The sequence below is a fragment of the Macrotis lagotis genome, chromosome X (assembly GCF_037893015.1).
Source record: "Macrotis lagotis isolate mMagLag1 chromosome X, bilby.v1.9.chrom.fasta, whole genome shotgun sequence".
Classification (NCBI taxonomy): Eukaryota; Metazoa; Chordata; class Mammalia; order Peramelemorphia; family Peramelidae; genus Macrotis; species Macrotis lagotis.
Genome location: NC_133666.1, coordinates 14,111,508 through 14,120,948, shown reverse-complemented (window position 1 = coordinate 14,120,948; position 9,441 = coordinate 14,111,508). Strand labels below are relative to the sequence as shown.

Sequence of the window (9,441 nt, the reverse complement as noted above, 5' to 3'; positions counted from 1 at the left end):
AATCATTCAGCCTCCTTGGAAAAATGAGGTACCTGGAGTAGATGACTTCCAAGTTCCCTTATAGATTTAAATTCATGATCCTATGATCTATGATTAATCCTATGGACTAGCAATATATCATCGGAAGACATATATTTACTAAAGTCAATTAAATGTCTTAAGACATGGTAGTAAATATGACCATGTGGCTTTCATTTAGATCTCATGAGTGGAAGAAAAACTCCATACTTGGCACTTCGGATGCAAGTCTGTCAGAGACAAATTCATTATTTCCGTTTTAACCTAGAGTTCAATACTGGTTCATCTGCATAAGACAGAGAGGTTGGTTACTCAATGCTTCTTGCTTTAACAAAGGACAGAATTAGGGAGAGCTTGGGAGAGGAGAGATTATCCTTCTAGTTGTAAGGAAGGCCCTGGAGAATGAGAAAGACCTCAACATATGCTTAATTTCCAACTTGTGTCTCTAAAGACTTAAAGTAATTTTCTTTTGAGTGAGATGGAGACTCTACCTGCTTGTTGGCCTGCCTGTCTACCTCTTTGTGTCTTTTCCCTCTGTCTTTATCTCTGTCTCTCTTTCTCTCTTTCATTCACTCTACGTTGCCTGGTATAGTCTACCCTAACTTGTCTCATTTATGTTTATTATTGACTTGGTTCAATGAGTTTATCTGTTATTCACTATAAATAAATGCTATAAATGGCTTGGAAATCTTTAGTCCAGAGTGATTAAAAAAATTTTTTTATTAAGACATCTTAATAGGGGCAAGTGCAGTGGATAGAGCACTGGCCCTGGAGTCAGGAGGATTTGAGTTCAAATCCAGTCTCAGACACTTAACAATTACCTAGCTGTGTGGCCTTTGGCAAATCACTTAACCCCATTGCCTTGCAAAAACTAAAAAAACGACATCTTAATAAATGGCACACCTCTCTCAAGGGGAGAAGGACACAGAAATATGGAACTGCTAGGTGTTATATGCACTATGAAAGGCTTTGTTTCTTCCTCCTCATGCCAGTCATTGACTGGGGTCACATTCTAACCAATACATTCCTCCCCATAAGTTTTCCCCACCCTATTCATTATACTGAGGAAGAACAGCTACCTCCTTGAGCATGCAAAAGGAGAATAAAGAAATGAAAGATAAGTAAAAGTAATGAATAAATGGATACACACTTGTATTTCTGCTCATAAAAGGAAAGATGATATGTTCTGCTTTTTTTTTTTAAATCTCTCTAAGCTAAATTATTTTCTACTGATAGCTTACAGGGTTTGAGAACAAGAGGAAAAATTCCATAGTAAAGATTAAACAAAGGCATAAAGTTTAGGGAACAATTTTAGATGCATCAAATAGAACAATATTAACTTAAATATCAATGAGATTTGTAAAATTGTTTACCTAAAACCATTCACTGCAGTAAGGGGTGGAAAGCAAGAGAGATCATTTTGAATTGACTGAATCAAAAGAGTTCCTGCTTGTTTTGTCTACTGGACACCCTCTTTCTGTCCTCGGGGAAATCAGAGGTCCTCCCAAAACTTTGTTTTAGTTTCACTTTAGAAATTGCTCACTTCGGCAGCACATATACTAAAATTGGAACGATACAGAGAAGATTAGCATGGCCCCTGTGCAAGGATGACATGCAAATTCGTGAAGCATTCCATATTTTTTGAAAGGGAGAAGCCAGATGATAAACTCTAGATTGTTAGTTGTATCATATTTTTACATTTGAAGATGCCTGAGGAAGTATAGCATGGAGAGGAGGAGGTGGAGACTTTTGCCTTTCAGGCAGAGACTGCCCAGCTTATGTCCTTGATTATCAACACCTTTTATTCTATTAAAGAAATCTTCCTTAGAGAGATCATTTTCAATGCCTCTGATGCCCTGGACAAGATCCGCTATGAGAGTCTGACAGATCCTTCCAAATTGGACAGTGGTAAAGAACTAAAGATTGACATCATCCCCAACGCTCAGGAGCACATTCTGACCTTGGGGAACATGGTATTGGCATGCATGACAAAAACTTATTTGATCTATAACTTGGGAACCATTGCCAAGTCTGGCACCAAAGCTTTCATGGAAGCTTTGCAGGTTGGAGCAGACATCTCCATGGTTGATCAATTTGGTGTGGGATTCTATTCTGCTTATTTGGGGGCAGAGAAGGTAGTTGTCATCACTAAGCACAATGATGATGAACAGTATGCCTGGGAATCTTCTGCAGGTGACTCCTTCACGGTTCGTGCTGACCATGGTGAGCCTATTGGCAGGGGCACCAAGGTATTCTTACATCTGAAAGAAGAGCAGACAGAATATTTGGAAGAGAGATGGGAAAGAAGAACTCAGTTCATTGGCTATCCTATAACCCTCTATTTGGAGAAAGAATGAGAGAAGGAAATCAGGGATGATGAGGTTGAAGAAGACAAAGAGAAAGAGGAAGAAGAACCAGCTAAAGATGAAGAGAAATCCAAGATGGAAGATGTAGGATCTGATGAAAAGATGAAGGCAAGGACAACAAGAAGAAAACCAAGAAAATCAAGGAGAAACACATTGATCAGGAAGCGCTGAACAAGACCAACCCCATCTGGACATGCAACCCAGATGACATCAGCTAAGAGGAATCTGGCCTCCCCAGTCATTAGGAAGACCACTTGGATGTAAAGCATTTCTCTGTGAAAGGTCAGCTGGAATTCAGAGCTTTGCTCTTCATCCCCTGCCAGGCTCCTTTTGACCTTTTTGAATATCATAATAATAAGAATAACATTAAGCTGTATGTGCAGCGTGTGTTCATCACGGACAGTTGAGATGAGCTTATTCCTGAGTATCTTTATTTTATCCGAGGTGTGGTGGACTCTGAGGATCTACCCCTTAACATTTCCTGAGAGATGCTGCAGCTGAGTAAGATCTTGAAGGTCATCCGTAAGAACATAGTCAAGTAGTGTCTGGAGTTCTTTTCTGACTTGGCAGAAGACAAAGAGAATTACAAAAAGTTCTATGAGACCTTTTCAAAAAATCTGAAGCTTGGAATCCATGAGGATTCAACCAACAGGCTCTGTTTAGCTGAATAGATGTTATCATACATCTCAGTCAGGAGATAAGATGACTTCTTTGCCTCAATATGTATCTAGAATGAAGGAAACCCAGAAATGCATCTACTATATATCACTGGTGAGAAGAAAGACCAAGTGGCCAACTGTGCTTTTGTGGAAAGGGTATGGAAACGTGGTTTTGAGGTAGTTTACATAACAGAGCACATTAATGAGTACTGTGTGCAACAGCTAGAGGAATTCCATGGGGAGACCCTTGTCTCTGTTACTAAGGAAGGGTTAGAACTGCTAGAGGATGAAGAAGAAAAGAAAAAAAATGGAGGAGAGCAAGGCAAAATTTGAGAACTTGTTCAAACTAATGAAGGAAATTTTGGATAACAAGGCTGAGAACATGACAATCTCCAATCAACTGGTCTTCTCGCCCTGTTGCATTGTGACTAGCACATATGGCTGGACAGTAAACATGGAACATATCATGAAGGCACAGGCCTTGAGAGACAACTCCACAATGGCCTATATTATGGCCAAGAAGCACCTGGAAATAAACCCAGATCACCCCATTGTGGAGACTCTCAGGCAGAAGGCTGAGGCTGACAAGAATGACAAGACTGAACGACCTGGTGGTGCTGCTTTTTGAGACAGCTCTGCTGTCTTCAGGCTTCTCCCTTGAAGATCCCCAGACTCACTCAAATCGAATTTACTGCATGATTAACCTGGGTCTTGGCACTGATGAGGATGAGGTGACAGCAGAAGAATCCAGTGCTACTGTTCCTGATGAGATCCCTCAAGATGAAGATGCATCTTACATGGAAGAGGTGGATTAGACAGACCTCTGCATCAGACCCCACCCTCTGTATAGTTCCCTGTGTTTTCCCACAACAGCAGTAGAGGCCCTGTCCTGCCTGGCTCCATCTGCCAATGTGTAGTGTTTTTTCTTCTCTTTTCCAGTGTATTAGGGCAGGGCTTACAGGGTCCCTGTCCCCCCTTTCCTAATCTGTTGAGTAGGATATTGTATATTGTGGGCTGTTAATGTTTATTTTTTCTGAAATTAAAGTATGCAAAATAAAGAGAATGCAGTTTTACATGGAAATAAAAAGAAATTGAGTAGAATTCTAATGTTACAAAAGGATTTCAGAGCAGGAATTCTTAGAATCTAATTAAGTGCTAACATTCTGATGAGTCTTAAATATGTAAAGGAGAAAGTGGGGTGGGTTAGTATGTCTCCACCGATGGCATGTTTAATAATTTCTGTGCTATCTGTGAATGAATTAAAGGAATGAAGTGCCTTCTTGGTATACTGGATAAGATGCTAGCTAGACTTCAAAACCAGAGACTCTTGATTCATTTAATACCTTCACAGATAGCATAGAAATAGCCAGATATCATGTAACTATGACAGTCCCCTGTGCCTAGAATACCTGCTTGTCATTCCTGCTTTTCAGAATCCTCTTCCTACAAAGTTCAGATTAGGTCCCTTCTTCCTCCATGTAACCTTTCTTGATCTCTCTATTTGAAAATGTTCTATCCCTCCTCAGATGTTTTCTAGAACTTCAATCATTTATCCATGGACTTGTCAAATCTCTCAATTCTCCAGTAAAATGAACAAGTCACTTAGCACCTTTAGGGTGCAGTTTCTTTACCTCTAATATGAAATGATTCAACTAAATGATTGATCCTGTCATTTCCAACTTTTAGAGAGGAAAAATGACTTGTTCTGTCATAATCATAACAGATTTTCATTCAGACCAGTCCTAGATTCCACATCCAAGAGTCTTTTAGTACTTTCAGAAAATTCAAAGGGAATTTCAACCCAAAGTCAGTGAGTGCATGGTAAGAGCTCTTAACTGCCCTCACTCAGATCAAGTCCTCTTAAATGATTTTAATAAAAATAATTCTAGAGTACTGAAAGAGGTACTAAATAGTCACTAGTGACTTTAAGCAAATCCAGTACTTCTTGAGGAACAAAAGTTGCCTCAGGGATGGACACAGGCATCCCAACTTCTAAAAAGCACAATATGTGGATATTTAGAATTTTAAGGCAATGAGTTTGACTTCAATTCTTGAAGAATTGATTATTTTTTAAAAATAGGTTATAAGTACTTAGAAATTTAAAAAAAATATTATTATGAGGCAGCATGGGTTCATTAAGAACAAGCTAGACACAGTTTGATAGGTTTGCTATACTGGTCATTGAATAGAATACCATGGACATGGTATATCTGAGTTTCAGAAAATCATCTGACAAAGATTCTGATGATATTCTTATGGACAAACTGAAGTGAAATAAGCTGGATGATTGTATGGTTAGTATGGTTTGGAGCTCATCACCTAAAAAGAATGTTGGAAGTCAGTGAGAGTAGTGGTGGCCCAGAATAGTATTTTTGACCCTTAACCCTGATTTCCTTGCATCCAAGATCATCTCCAGTCATTCTGATCCTTATCTGGCCACTGGACCCAGATAGCTCTGAAGGAGAAAGTGACTTAGCACAGCTCCCCCTCACTTAAATTCAATTCACATGCTTGTCATGGCACCATGTCCATTACCATGCCGTCTTCTTTGAGAATGAAGGACAAACAATATCTCTGACCCAATTCTTTTTTTCTATTTTATTATTTTTAGTTTATTTTTCATTTGATAGTATTTTAAAATTATTCCCTCCAATTACATATTGTATCTTTCGACATTCTTATCAATGACACGAATGGGGAGGCAGAGGGAAGGGAAAGGAAGAAACATTTATATAGCAACTATTATGTGCCAGGCAGTGTGATATGTGCTTCTTACAAATATTATCTCATTTGATACTCAAACAATGCTGTGAAGCAGGTACTATTATTACCTCCATCTTACATTTGAGGAAACCGAGGTAAAAAGGGGTTCATTAGCTTGCCCAATTTGATTTAATACCTTCAAAAATAGCCCCCAAATAGTCAACTGTCATATAGCCATGACAGTCCCCTATGCCTGGATACCTGGGATATGTATGCCTGTGATACCTGCTTGTCATTTTCAGAATCCTCTTCCTACAAAGTTCAGTTTAAGTCCCACTTACCGGTCCCAGCCCAGAGTTCTAGCTATTGTACCACTGGCTACCTCTAGTCATTAAATTATCAAAGAATCAGGTGAATGATTTGCTTACCAAATTTGTAACCACAAATCCGGGAGTGATGGAGGAATAGCTAATATATACAATGATATGGTTGGTGTCCACCTCCAAAAGTAAAATCTCTAGAGATTATAATGGTGAGTTGAGGAAAATAAAATGAAACTATTTAGAGGTAAATAGACTCTTCTTTATCTGGATTTTAAAAACCAATTGGACAAGATGTAAAATGAGAGAGACATTGCTATGAAATGATTGTTGTTTGGCAAAAGACAGAGACTTAAAGCTGCATATGACCATGCAGGGTGAGCACATTCATATGACAAATCATAAAACTAATGGCAACTGCATTAATTCAATTCAAGTGGTAGAGGAATTACATTTTTTTCTTCTCACAGCATCCAATTAGGAACAATTGCTGAAATTTAATGAGAGATGGATTTTAGTTCAACAATAAAAATATTCTAACAATTTGAGATCTCAAAACTGGAATGGCCCAATAAGACTTCTGTTAATGGGTGTCTTCAAGAAAAGGTTATTTGGGTGGGGCTGGACCGGAAGACATCTGAGGGAGTTTGGAACTCTTCAGTTCTGGAATTCTATTGTTCGGTGAAATATTAACCATTCTTCAAGCCCCAATTCATGTTGCTTTTTAAAAATCTTTTGGAGTCTTCCTTATCCAAAAGGTAACTTCTTTCTCCTCTAAAGGACTGTGAACTCTAAAAACACTTTGGATGGTCCTTCCTTGAACATATATTTTGGTTTTTCCTCCCATTTGTAAGATGTGTTAAAAAAGTGAGTTAATGTAAATTTGTCTTATATACTGTTTTATTAATTTTTAAGACTGATAGTGACATTTTTAAAAAATTCTTTTTCAGTTCCTAGCTTGTACTTTGCCCAGAAATTGTTAATAAATGCTTATTTAATGTGATTAAATCATCCAGAAACTAATATAATGCTAATCATAACAATTACAAATATATTATCTTTATATTTTTCTCATAACTTTATGCACTAGAGAGTGTGACATTGGAGGACAGAACAGAGGACCTGATTTCTTGCTCTCAGTTATTTGCTATGTGGGCTTTTGCTTCACCATTTGTAAATTGAAATGGTTGGTTTCACTGGTTCCTGGGATCCCTTTTGAAGCTGAGTCAATGATTCTAAGTACTTATAATCCCAATTTTCACTTTGGCTAAACTGGGGCTCCAGACTTTAAATAACTTGTTCACACTCACAGAGATAATGAGGGGAAGAGATGAGACTCTCAGGTATCATGAACCCAGTTGCTTCATTTCTTGATACAGGGTCTCAAAGAATGCAGTTTTAAGCTTTAATAACCCCAAAAGTATAAATGTTTCAAACTTACCAAAAATCATATGCAAGTTTAATTACATCAATTTCCTTTACACTTGTGTAGTGTTGTGAATTGAAAAAAAACCCCATTTATTTTCCTTTCCATTTTCACAAGTTTCACATGTTGTCATGCATGTGTATTTTTTTCAGCTTGGGGAAATATTGGAGGAGGTTCTCTTGCTGTTGGCTCTCTCTTGGTCACCTGTTCTAACTCCATTAGACTTATTCTTGTGGGATCGGGTCAACACTTTGGCATATATCCCAAATTCTCATTTGTGGATGATCTTAAAGCTTGGGTGACAAATGCTGAAAAGTGACAAACTGATGACAATTTTCACAAAGTATGAAAATCAAGTGGAGTGATCTATTAACACAGGATGATGATTATGTTGAATTTAAAAAAAGAAACATCAATATTTTAAAATTAGAATTTTAAAATAATAATTAATCCTTCTAATGTTACTTTTGTAAGTTTGTGGCATTTAGACTTCTCAAGTTATTAAAGCTTAACATTGCACTTTAGACCACTTTGGATCTTGTCATAGCACCCTAGGAGAGACCTACAATGACAGGGTGAGGAAAAGGAAGGCCAGGAAGCCTGTGAACCAGCAAAGGCAACATCAGGAGGAAACTCAGAAGATCAGAATTTGAATCCAGAAATAGCTTGCCACAGTCAGGTACTTCCAAACTACATGACATCACATATAGTATTGTAAGAGTTGCAAACTATTTCAGATAGTTTTCCTCATTTGAGTCTTATAACACCCCTGGGAGGTAGATGCCATTATCTTTCCCATTTTTACAGATGAGGAAACTGACACTGAGAAAGATTAAATCACATAGTTTCACACAGTTAATAAGTATCTGAAGATAGTTGTGAACTTGGAGTTTTTCCTGATTTAAAGTCCCAATCTCTATTCATTGTACAACTTAGCTGCTTATTTTTGCCTACAGAAGATACAGTATGTATTTAGATAAAAGATAAAGTGAACCAGAGAAGGATCTGTGGAGTTTAAATGCAGACCAAAACTTACTATTTTCAATTTTAAAAAAGTTTTCTTATTATCATGATTTTTTCTGTCTATTGTTTTTTCTCTATTTTGATTTGATTTTTCTCTCACAACCTAACTAACATGGATCTATGTTTAGCATGATTATATATGTATGCCTATGATGAATTGTTTTCGGTCAGGGAGAGGGGGAAGGGTAGATTGGGAAGGGAAAATTGTAAAACTCAAAAGCTTGTCAAAATTGATTGTTGAAAACTATCATTCTATGTAGTTGGAAAATAAATAAATAGAATATTTAATGATAAGATAACATTTTGGAGATAAAACATAGAGCCAACATGCTTTGGAAAACTTAAGTGAGACAACAGCTTCAGCATACATGAATTGGGAAATTGAGGAAGGCTAGATTTCTAGGGTAGTACTTGAGTTGATTTTTGAAGTAAGATGAGTTCTAAAAGGCAAACATAAGAAAGAAGTCCAATGCAGGACTAAACCCTGGCCTATAACAATTGATGGCAGCAAGTGTTGAGTTTGGGCAATAGCTAATTTGGCTACAGTATAGAATAGGTGAAAGGGAGGCTGGCCATTATTAAATTTGTAAATTAAATAGGATTTTTTCTGATTACATATCAAGACAATTTTTAGCATTCATTTTTACAAGATTTTAGGTTGCAAATTTTTCTTTTTTTCTTCCATCCCCTTCCATCTTCCTAAAGTGGTTGGTAATTTGATATAGATTACACATGTGTTATCATGTAAAACATTTCTGTATTAATAAAAGAAGAAACAGATCAAAAGGAAAAAAAATATGAAAAAGAATAAAACAATGAGGGAAAAAGTATGCTTTGATGTGCACTTAGAGGCCAGCATTTCTTTATCTGGATGGGATATTTCCCTTCATGACTCCTTTGGGTTTGTGTACTTGATCATTGTGTAG

At 37.2% G+C, this 9,441-nt stretch overlaps 1 non-coding gene and 1 pseudogene across 1 annotated transcript; both read left to right on the top strand.

Annotated features, from left to right (window-relative positions):
- The first annotated feature begins 1,553 nt into the window (after window positions 1-1,553).
- LOC141503574 (U6 spliceosomal RNA) lies at window positions 1,554-1,660 on the top strand. Its single transcript, XR_012472920.1, has one exon. It is a non-coding gene; the product is annotated as a U6 spliceosomal RNA (small nuclear RNA).
- Window positions 1,661-1,724: 64 nt separating this feature from the next.
- LOC141501647 (heat shock protein HSP 90-beta pseudogene) lies at window positions 1,725-3,859 on the top strand (annotated as a pseudogene).
- Window positions 3,860-9,441: the final 5,582 nt, after the last annotated feature.